This window comes from Rhinopithecus bieti, unplaced genomic scaffold (genome assembly GCF_001698545.2).
Source record: "Rhinopithecus bieti isolate Rb0 unplaced genomic scaffold, ASM169854v2 scaffold_28016, whole genome shotgun sequence".
Lineage (NCBI taxonomy): Eukaryota > Metazoa > Chordata > Mammalia > Primates > Cercopithecidae > Rhinopithecus > Rhinopithecus bieti.
This window is the reverse complement of record NW_016813202.1, coordinates 4679144-4690897: the sequence shown is the minus strand read 5'-3', so window position 1 is coordinate 4690897 and position 11754 is coordinate 4679144. Positions and strand designations below refer to the sequence as shown.

The 11754-nt window shown below is 45.7% G+C and overlaps 1 protein-coding gene across 3 annotated transcripts in view; it reads left to right on the top strand.

Annotated features, from left to right (window-relative positions):
• The window catches only part of TBC1D8 (TBC1 domain family member 8), a 94033-nt gene that overhangs the window by 15169 nt on the left and 67110 nt on the right, over positions 1-11754 (top strand). The window contains exon 2 of one of the 3 annotated variants that reach the window (XM_017847782.1): positions 1854-1964. The gene's annotated coding sequence lies outside the window, so the exon portion shown is untranslated. Of the gene's footprint in view, positions 1-1853; positions 2010-11754 lie in introns of those variants that run through there. The other 2 variants (XM_017847781.1, XM_017847783.1) reach the window with 2 other exon arrangements.

Here is an 11754-nt window from a genome sequence, read left to right as displayed (position 1 = left end):
AAAAAAAAAAAAAAAAAAAAAAAAGAAAGACTTCTCCAGACCCACGTAGTCCAAAGAGACTTGACAACTGAATGTGATTCTGAACTGAATCCATTGTAGCAAAAGGATGTTATTGGGACATTTGGCAACATTTGAATGGGTCTTATGATTAGATGGTGGGGCCATATCAATATTAATGTTCTGAATTTGATGGTTGTACTGTGCTTATATAGGAGGATGCTGTGTTTGTACTAAATACATGACAGGGTGTTAGGTAAGTAACTTGCCCCCAGTGATTCAGTTTTTCTTTACACTTGAGGTTGTTAAACTATATAAAAATAGACATAGTAATTGTTCATGCAGCTGTGGCCCTTATTCAGGGCCTTTTAGTTAGGGGTAATGTGTAAAGTAAATTGAGGACCTAATCTCAGCCATCTTAGCCATCTAGATTCCCAGGCAATTAAGGATCAGGATGCCTTTTTTTTTTTTTTTTTTTTTTTTTTTTTTTTTGGGAAACCGAGGTCCTGCTCTATCCCAGGGTAGGGCACATTGGCATCATCACTGCTCACTGCAGCCTTGAACTCCCTGAGCTGAAGCCATCCTCCCACCTCAGCCTCCTGAGTAGCTGGGAATACGGGCACTCTCCACCATGCCCAGCTAATTCTTTAATTTTTTGTAGAGATGAGATCTCACTGTATTGCCCAGGCTGGTCTCAAGCTCCTGGGCTACAGTGATCCATCTGCCTCGGCCTCTCAAAGTGCTGGGATTACAGCCATGAGCCACTGCACCCAGCTTGGGATGCCTTTTTTGTTTGTTTTGTTGTTGTTGTTGTTTTTTGCCTGACATTGATTTCTGATGCCACTCATTACAGCAAAATGGTAATCCTGCACTCACATTTCATGCTTCATGGTCTATAAAAGACTTTGATACGTTTTCTTTTCTTTTCTTTTTTTTTTTTGAGTTGGAGTTTCGCTGTTGTTGCCCAGGCTGGAGTGCAATGGTGCGATCTCAGCTTGCTGCAACCTCCACCTCCTAGGATCAAGCAATTCTCTTGCCTCAGCCTCCTTAGTAGCTGGGATTACAAGTGCCTGCCACCACGCCCATCTAATTTTTTGTATTTTTGGTAGAGATGGGATTTCACCACGTTGGCCAGGCTGGTCTAGAACTCCTGACCTCAGGTGATCCTCTTGCCTTGGCCTCCCAAAGTGCTGGGATTACAGGTGTGAGCCACCATTCCCAACCGGTTTTCTTATTTACATCTCACAGTACCCTGGAGCAGGCAGGGATTATTCTGCCATATTGGAGAGGAGAATGATGATGATAAAACAATAATAATGGGTGACATAGAGTACTTTTTATGGGCTTGTAATAGTTTAAGCACTTTGACTATTGGATACTTTAACTCATTTAATTATCCCAATTACCTTACGAAGTAGGTAGACTGTGCTTATTTTATTTCACCAATAAGGAATCCAGGGCACAGACAAGTTAAGCGATTTGCTAAGACCCCACAGATGGAAAGTGGTGGAGCCAGGGTTTGCATCAGGCAGTCTGAGTCCAGAGCCCCTGCTTATTTATGTGCTGGGTCATAGCGCCTTCGCTAGGCTGGGTGACTGCTTTGGGGCCCTTCGATCACTTCTTCATTGATTCAGCAAAGGAGTGCTGAGTGCCTGTCAGGGGTAGGTCCTGCTGCAGATGCAGACAGAGCCCTTGGCTCCATGGAGCTCAGGCTTTGTGAGGCCAGTCGAAGAACTGGACGTGAAACTGTCTCTGCCACCCCAGTGTGGAGTCCAGACAGCGACCACATGCCTCACACACGAGGAGCTGGCCAGCCCCGTGCTCACAGGTGCACTTTCTTCTCTTCTCTTTTGAAGGTCGCCTGGTCGGCGCTCTGGATGCAGTGTTGGATTCCAATGCCCGGGTCGCTCCATTTCGAATTCTGCTTCAAGTTCCCGGCTCCCAGGTTTACTCTCCCATAGCATGTGGTGAGTTACTGAATGGATCAGACGTTTACTGGGCCATAGCCACTGGTGAGTTTTGTTCCAGTTGGAATGTTCCAAACCTTAAGGTGTAAGCATGCTGAGTATCTGCATGTCGGTGAAGCTTGAAGGTAACCCCTTTGGATAACTCCCTCATCTGCTTTCAGGAACTTAACTCCCCTCCCCTCCCTCCCCTCTACTCCCCTTCCTTCCCCTTCCCTCCTCTCTCTTGCCCTCCTCTTCCTTCCTCTCCCCTTCTTCTCCTCCCCTCTCCTTTCCGCCCCTCCCTCTCAACCTTTGCTTTGCCCTCCCATCTTTTTTTTTTTTTTTTTTTTTAACCATCAAAAGCACATAAAGGCTGTAATCTTGGGCAGCATAGCTTCGGCATGCCAGGCTTTCGATTGGTGTGTTTCTTGGTGCTCGTATATTGTTGATAACAAATCGAGCCATTTTCTTCTTAATCTTGTTTCTGACTTAACAAATGTGCTCCTGAATGCATACACATATTGTGATGGTGTGGGCACGATTCTGAGGCTGTGTCTGACTTAGGGCCAGTTTCTTCTCCTATTTATGACTGGCTGTGGGGCACATTCTGAGGAGCTATGTCTGGGACTCAGGGCAGTCTTCTATTGTGATGGTGTGGGCAATTCTGAGGCTTTGTGTCTGACCTAGGGCAGTCTTGACTGCATGTTCCACCTTTGCACCGAGAGAATGAGTCACTGGACAGCTTGGGGCTGAGAGAAGGTGGAAACCACCTGCCATCTTCTCCCTCTGGGGTTTCTGTTCCTATCACAGGCATTACCTGGTGCTCTATCTAGCCACTTAGGTTCCTCTTGGGCCAGGAGTCATCACTTGAGAAGACCCTTTTATTAAAAACAAAACCAAAATGTCTTTTTTTAAAAAAACAAAACAAAACCCAAGTAATAAATGCTCATCTTCCAGAAATGAAAAAGTGAAAAGTAGATAAGAAAGAAGGAAAAAATTATCACCTGCAACCCTTTATCCACAACTCTTCTTCTTTCTGCATACATACATGGTGGTTTTTTAGTTTTGTATCTTATAGCACCTTATTAGTTACTTCAACTTTCAAAATCACCTCTACGTGTTCTCTAGCAACATTTAAATTTAAAAAAAAAATTAAATTTTATTTTATTGAGATGGAGTTTCACTATGTTGGCCAGGATGGTGGTCTTGAACTTCTGGCCTTCAGTGATCAGCCTGCCTTGGCCTTCCAGAGTTGCTGGGATTACAGGCATAAGCCACCACGCCGAGCCAACATTGGAATTCTTTTTCCTCGAAAGTACAAGAAAGTGTGAAGAGAATTTACATTCATATCCCATGGATCTAATACTAATAATTACTGTTAACATCTTGGCATGTTTTTTTTTTTTCCCCAGTTCGTTTTGTTTTTTAATTAAGACGGATCATTCTATATTTGCATAAAATGACAGATGATGCATGCTCTGTAGAAAGAAATCAGGCTGGGAATGGTGGCTCATGCCTGTAATCACAGCACTTTTGGAGGCCAAGGAGGGAGGATTGCTGGAAGCCAGGAGTTCAAGACCAGCCTGGGCGACAAAGTGAGACATGCATCTCTGCAAAAAATTTAAAAATTAGCTGGGCCTGGTGGTGCGTACCTGTAGTCTCAATTACTAGGAAGGCTGAGGATTGCTTGAACCCAGGAGTTCGAGGCTGCAGTGAGCTATGATGGTGCCACTGCACTCCAGCCTGGGTGATAGAGGGAGAGCCCGTTTCTTAAAAAAAGAGGCTGGGCGCGGTGGCTCACGCCTGTAATCCCAACACTTTGGGAGGCCCAGGCGGGTGGATCATGAGGTCAGGAGTTCAAGACCAGCCTGGCCAAGATGGTGAAACCCCATCTCTACTAAAAATACAAAAATTAGCCGGGCATGTTGATGGGCACCTATAATCCCAGCTACTTGGGAGGCCGAGGCAGGAGAATTGCTTGAACCCAGGAGGCGGAGGTTGCAGTGAGCCGAGATGATGCCAGTGCACTCCAGCCTGGGCAACAGAGTAAGAGTCTGTCTCAAAAGAAAAAAAAAAAAAAAAGAATGTGTCAAAGAAATCAGCTAACTGAAAAATACAAAGAAGGTATCTATCTCCTCAAATCCCAGCCACCCAAAGTAACCTCTAGTTTCATGAGGTGAACATCAGTCCAGATAACTTTCTAAGACATTTAGACACACAGGGTTAGTTGAGAAGATGGACAGAAGGACTTTTATAAAAATGCAACTCGTGTGTCAGTGTTTTTATAACAAAAGTATTACATTTACTTGATTTCAATAAAAGGAAATAAATGGAAATGAAACCAAAGATACGTTAAACTTCAAATACATGTTTCTTTAGTACAAGAGAGATTATTTTCTAAAAGGTTCAAGTAAGGTTAAGGGAAGAGATTTTGAAAGCATTAAAAGGTTAGAATTGTGGCTTCTGAAAAACAATGTTTTAAGTCTGATAGTGTTCACTGGCTCCCCACCCTCTGAGTCAAGGGTGCCAGCATTCTTCTTATCCTCCCTGCTTTCCCAATCTCTAATTTAAAGAAGTTTTATTACTAGTTTTACATTGTACTTTCCATTCTGTCATGTAAACTTGATTGTTTAGCTCAGTTCCCACTTACATATTGATTTAATGCTTTTACTCAGGTATGGATTTCCCAATCTGGAATCTTTTTTTTTTTTTTGAGACAGAGTCTCGCTCTTGTTGCCCAGGCTAGAGTGCAATGCTGTCATCTCAGCTCACTACAACCTCCACCTCCTGGGTTCAAGTGATTCTCCTGCCTCAGTCTCCCAAGTAGCTGGGATTATAAGCATGTGCCACCACACCCAGCTGATTTTTTGTATTTTTAGTAGAGACAGGATTTCACTGTGTTAGCCAGGATGGTCTGGATCTCCTGACCTTGTGATCCGCCTGCCTCGGCCTTCAAAAGTGCTGGGATTACAGGCGTGAGCCACCACGCCCGGCCTATTGTCAAGTTGTTTTGATCCTCATTTCATTTTGTTAGGTTCCCAACATCCTTTTAACCTGTTATCCATTAGCTCATCTGTGAGTGCTGGTTTTATTGAACCCGTGTTCTTCAGTTGTTTGGGAGCATGAAGCACTCATGAGAATTTTCTTTTCTTCCTTGAGTGTTCCATTCTCATCTTGCATAGAATCTCTTCTTTGGAACCTTCTCTTCTCATCTGTTCATTTTCTTTTGCAGTTGAGTGTTTGCTTGTTTGCAGTGCTGTTTCTCCTCGTCTTGCTCATGCTTGGGCATTGTTATCCCAGACGTTTTATTGGCACTAACGTAGTGTGACTTTAACTCGTGTTACGGGAGCAGGGCAAGGAGGACTGACATCTCACTAGACAAGACATGGTGGGTGAGGGAGTAGGGTCCTCTTTTTCACATTTCTTGCAGATGTGGAGCTTTTGATATGAGTATTTTTTTTCTCCCGGCTAGGTTGGCTTCTGGGGAGTTGTCAGGGTGGGGAGTTGCCCACATTTCTGCTCTGTTCCTGAATCCATGCCCTTTGTAACCACAGCCATACCACATTCTTAATGGCTACACAGCATTCAAATCTGGCTGTAGCTCAATTTACTCATCCAGTCCTTTATTGGATACTTAATTGGCCCTGATTTTTTAATAGTTTAAAAGTGTTTAAACTATTATAGTTTAATAGTGAATACCCATTCACGTCAACTTTTTTCAGGACACTTCACAATCCCTAAAGTCCATTTATTTGAAATGTTTGTTGCCTGCCGTGTACCAGACACATGCTTGATGTCGGGGATTCTGCACCGAGCGTGTGAGGGGCAGTCTCCCTGCACCTAGCTTTTCAGGACCTGGGGGAAGGCAGATAGCAACATGAATGACAGGTGCAGGTGGGCAGAGGGCTAGGGAGGCCTGAGAGGAAAGCACCCTTGCAGAGCACATCCTGAGGAGTGGCTGCGCGGAAGGGATGTGTGTTTCTTTGTTTTTAAGACAGAGTCTCACTTTGTCACCCAGGCTGGGGTGCAGTCATGCGATCTCGGCTCACTGTGACCTCCACTTCCAGGGTTTAAGCGATTCTCCTGCCTCAGCCTCCTGAGTAGCTAGGATTACAGGCGCATGCACCACCATGCCTGGCAAATTTTTAAATTTTTAGTGGAGACGGGTTTTCACCATGTTGGCTAGGCTGGCCTTGAACTTCTGACCTCAGGTGATCCTGCCACGTCTGCCTCCCAAAGTGCTGGGATTACAGGTGTGAGCCACCGTGCCTGGCAAGATGTCTGTTCCTAATGTGTTCTGTGTTTATTGCCAGATTGCCTGCCATGATGTTTGCGCCAGCTTTCCTGGGTCCTCCCCTTCCAGCAGTGCAGGAGTCCTGAGCAGGTTAACTCCTAGAACCTCTTTCTGTTGAGCTGAGATCAGTTTCCTTTAGTTCCCACCCGGCACAATTTCTGCCTCAGGCCTGACCCGGGCCAGGTCTGCAGATGCATCACTTTCTGCTGCCATCTTGCCCACAGAACATCTCCTGAGTAAGAATTTGTTCTTTCAGTGCACTTTTCTGGGGTTAAGGAAGAGAGAATTGTTGAGTGTATTTCTGTCATGGACCTGGGGTATCAATTTAGATCCTAGGCCTCTTCTGGGAGTTCCTTGGGCATCTTGCACTGTGTTATTGACTCACCATAGTTAATATTTTATTGTGTCTTGAGCATTGAACATAGGCCCCTGCCCAGGGCTACAAGTCTCAGATAAAGCACAAACAAAAACTGTAGGAAGGGCCTGGGTGGCCCCAGGACACGGTTGGGAACAGGAAGAGTGGCCTGCACCAATGATTTATATCTTCACTTGAGTTTGGCTGCTTGCACAGCAGGATGGGGAGACATAGGGCCTTTGGGGACAAGTTTTTTTTCCTTTTTTTCTAAGCAGAGAGAGGCAGATACCTTCATGGGTGGACTACATTATTATTTGGCAGAAGATACCTGTGGCTGACTGTGGTTGGAAGGAGAGATGAATTGCTCTTATTTTTAACTTAACATGGACCAGGGAATCCCAAGGCTTTATAAAGATTACCGGCTTCAGTGTGTGGAGACATCCTAGGAGGGAGTGGTTGTGAGTTGTTTGGGAGGTTGTGGGCAGTGTGATTCGGATGAGAGCTGAGACGTCACCTCCCCTGACTCCCTGTCACTTGTGTCCTCCATCCCGGCACTGATCACCAGCTCTCCTCTGACTTGATTTTTGTCTGCCTTTTCCTTCATGGAAGTAAAGGTTCTCTGAGAGTCATACTTGTGACCTTCTGATGCCTAGGACAGAGCTTGACATGTCATCAGTGCTCAGTAAACCTTGAGTGGGTGAATAACCGGGGAAGTATGGGAGAGAAGGAGAGGAGTCTCAGCAGTTAAGGCTTCTGTATATAAAGAGAGTGAAGGTGTAAGGCACACAGTTACAGATGAGACTCCTTGGGCGCTTTCTGCCGAGCCAGGCCAGGGATATTCCAGGCAAGGCATGGGCCTGCTCACCACCAACATGTAACGGAAGAATCTGAAAACCAGGGATGTTTCTTAATTTCTTTAAAAAACAAATGTTTGTGTTGTTGTAAAATATATATAACGAAATCGACCATCTTAACCATTTTTAAGCATACAGTTTGGTGGCATGAAGGACATTCGCGGTATGGTACAACCGTCACCACCATCCGTCTCCAGAACTTTTTTCATTTTCCCAAACTGAAACTCTACCCGTTCAACACTCACTCCTCACTCTGCTCTCCCCAAGTCCCAGCCGACCCACGTGGGATCCACATTCTGTCTGTAGGAATTTGCCTACTCGGGCACCTCCTGTTAGTGGGCTCGAGCAGTGTTGGTCCTTTGGTGACCGCTCATTACGATCAGCATCCTGCCTTCACGGGTCCCACCTGTTGCAGCAGGTGTCAGAAAGTCCTTCCTTTTTACGGCTGAATAATATTCCATTGTAAGTCGACTTTCTTTTAGAAGTCAGCTCTCTCAAATGATTGGGGTAAGTAGAAACAAGGACGACAAGGACGTGTTGTGTGGAACCAGTAGAGCAGAATCCTAGGAACTAATTCCTAGTCAGGTCATGGGGAGCAGGAGTGCTGGGAGGGCCCGGGTGCCCAGCCTGGAGGAGGGCCGGTGTTTGGCTGAATGGATGCCTGTCTTTTGCAGAGCCCTCTGGGTCCCTGGATGAACAAGGAGACTTCGTTGCCATTTCTGTGTGTCTGATGGTCTTAGTCATGGCTCTGTCCTGTGCTTGAAAAGTCCAGGCTGTTGGAGGCTGAAAGTTACCTATCATGTTCCTATGTGAGATGTCGATGTCTTGTGTTCTTTTTGGTAGGTAGTTCCCAAGGTTACCAACTGCATTATTCACACATAAATTTTTTTTTTTTTTTTGAGATAGAGTCTCTCTTGCCCAGGCTGGAGTGCAATGGTGTGATACTGGTTAACTGCAACCTCCGCCTCCTGGGCTTGAGCGATTCTCCTGCCTCAGCCTCCTGAGTAGCTGGGATTATAGGCACCTGCCACCACACCTGGCTAATTTTTATATTTTTATTAGAGACAGGGTTTTATCATGTTCGTCAGACTGGTCGCGGACTTCTGACCTCAAGTGATCCACCTGCCCTGCCCTTCCAAAGTGCTGGGATTACAGGCATGAGCCACCACGCAGGCCACACATTTTATTCTTTACCATGGCCCTGTGCATTGAGTGCATTGTTCTTGCCCAGTTTTCAGGAAGCAAAAAGAAAATACAGGCAAGAACTGCAGGACTTTGAATTATCTGCCTAGATCATTCTAAGAATTGCATTGATTATGCAATAATTGGACTCCTTTTCCTGTAGATTAATTGAGGCATGAGGTGGACTGTCTCCTCTGGTTACTGGAAGAGGACTTCCTGATTGCCTTGCTTTGAGGCAGCCAGGGTGGGGGTCCTCCTGAGAGCATGGGGCGGGTCCCAGGGGGCCCACTTCAGGGTTGCCTTTCATGAAAAACTCGTCAGACCTTTGTACAGATGGCCTTTTAATAACACTCACGGCTTTGCAGATCCGAGTTTGGACTCTGGGCTGCTCCAGTAGTTTGTTGGCTCTGTTTTTGATAGCTTAAGTGCAAGGTTTTTACGTAGCCAGTAAGGTCTGTCCCATGGTCTTGAGTGAAATGGGGAGCAGGAAACCAGAAAAGAAGGAAAGTGCCACATTGTAGCAGGAGAGGGTCAGGAGACCACCTTACCTGGGCATCGTGGGGGGCAAGGGTTCCAGCAGAGCAGGAGCTTACCTGGTGGGCAGGGGCACTGCCACATCTTGGGAGGGAGTATGTGTGTAGTTTGAAAAACTTACTTAATAGGTTAGATTTGGAAAATGGAAAAAACATCCTTTTGAAATGTTAAACATCATTAAAGCAATTTGTGATATTTTCATAAATCGAAATGTGGCATACGTTTTAAAAAATGGAGAATAGCTGGACACAGTGGCTTGCTCCTATAATCCCAGTACTTTGGGAGGTGAGGTGGGAGGGTTGCTTCAGGCCGGGAGTTCAAGACCAGCCTGGACAACATAGCGAGACCCCATTTCTACAAACAAATTTAAAAAATTAGCGGGGCCTGTTAGTGCTCCTGTGGTCCCAGCTACCCAGGAGGCTGAGATGGGACAGGACCTGGAAAGTTGAGACTGCAGTGAACTGGGATTATACTGCTGCACTTCAGCCTGGGCAACAGAGCAAGACCCTGTCTCAAAAAAAAAAAAAAAAAAATTGGGTTTTCCAGTTTAAACAATCCTTTCCTTTCCCATACTTTATTCATTTGTTCCTCTCAACATTATATTGGTGCTTTGACTCTGGGAGAGGGAAGGAGCAAGCTGCAGGGAGCTCAGGGACTTGCCAGGGCTGCTTCAGGCATCGGCGACACCACGGGTGTGTCAGGTGCTGGCCCTGACAGAACGTTCTTTCAGAGCGTTCTTTCTGACGCACACTCTCTTATCCCTGCCCTTGACCATGGCTGGCATCTTGGTTTTCTTGCAGTCAGCATCACTGTTTGCTTTGTCTTTGGAGAGAGAATTTTATTGAGGGAGGAAATGTTCCAGGGTGGATCAGATTAGCATCTCTGTGAACTTTGTACCAGGGTAGCCAAGGAAGTGCCAACACCATCTTTTTTTCAAGAACAGAACTCCCTGGGTGCTTCAAGGAAAGTCCTGGAAGCAACCTCGTGGGAGGGAAGACAGTGCTTTTCTCTGGGTCCCCGCCCTGAGGTCCGGCGGTGCGAGTTGTCACACTTGTTTTCGGTCACGCTCAGGGTGCTGTGGCTCACATTTGTTTTCTATTATGGAGTTACTGTCACCAGGCTCTTACTGTTCTAAATGAAGTCATTTTGCTTATGCTCAAATAATTGCACTCACCCAAGGCATTCTTCCCTGAGGGTTGTTCTTTATAGTTATTTAAAAAGCAGGGACATACTGAGTCTAACTTGTAGATCTAGTAAATGCTGACATGAAAAATGATGTTAAAAACTATTTTGAAGACTGGACCTGGTTGGGGCTGGGCATGGTGGCTCACGCCTGTAATACCAGCACTTTGGGAGGCCGAGGCAGGTGGATCACGAGGTCAGGAGATTGAGACCATCCTGGCTAACACAGTGAAACCTCATCTCTACTAAAAATAAAATTAGCCGGGCGTGGTGGCGGGCGCCTGTAGTCCCAGCTACTCGGGAGACTGAGGCAGGAGAATGGCGTGAACCTGGGAGGCGGAGCTTGCAGTGAGCCGAGATTGTGCCACTGCACTCCAGCCTAGGCGACAGAGCAAGACTCCATCTCAAAAAAACTAAAAAAACCAGACTGGACCCGGTGACTCAAATGCCTTTAATTCCAGCACTTTGGGAGGCTGAGGTGGGAGGATCACTTGAGGCCAAGAGTTTCAGACCGGCCTGGGTGGCATAGCAAGACCCTGTTTCTACAGGAAAAAAAAAAAAAAAAAAAAGTAGCCGGGCATGGTGGAGTGCACCTGTAGTCCTAACTACTCAAGAGGCTAAGGCAGGAAGATTGCTCAGGCCTGGGAGTTCAAGGCAGCAGTGAGCTATGATGGCACTCCAGCCTGAGTGACAGATGAGACTGTATCTTTAAATAAATACATGAATAAACCCCCCAAAACAAAAAACTGATTTTTAAGCCTGGAATCAGACTTTTCTGTAGTATCTTATAGGTTACAGAACTGGTTGCTAACTTCTGCATAAAGCAGGACTTGATTAACAAGGAAACCGTCTGGAGAGGATCTTAGCAGGCGTCTAGTTTAATCCCTTTCATTTTTAGTAGATGAAAAGACATTGACTGAGGCTGTGGGTTTCAAAAGGAGATGACTCTGGCAAATGAGTTTTTATTAGATGATTCCTTAATGAAAAAAAAAAAAAAAAAAAAAAACATAGGAAATGAGCACGGAGGCACCATGACTCTGTGCTGCCTGGAGCCCTCCTTCTCGGCCAGTTTTGCCCGTCTGACCCCAGTGGGTGTGCCTGCCTGCCTACTCTGGTCTCTCCCATTCTGTGAGGTCCCTGGGGGCCCACTTCAGGGTTGCCTTTCTCTGACTTCTGTGACATAGGCTAGAGCCTTGTATATCTGAATTGCCTGGGGCTGGGAGTGATCCTGATCAAAAAAATAATAAGGAAATTCAGGGAGTAAGTACTTCTGCCCTGTTATCTGGCCCCGCATTTTCACTTCTGAGTATATTTTCCTCATCGGTAGGAGTTAGTTATCCATATTTCTTCCTTTTTTTTTCTTAGAAAGGTTTTTTTTTCATTTCTTTCCTTTTTTTTTTTTTTTTTTTT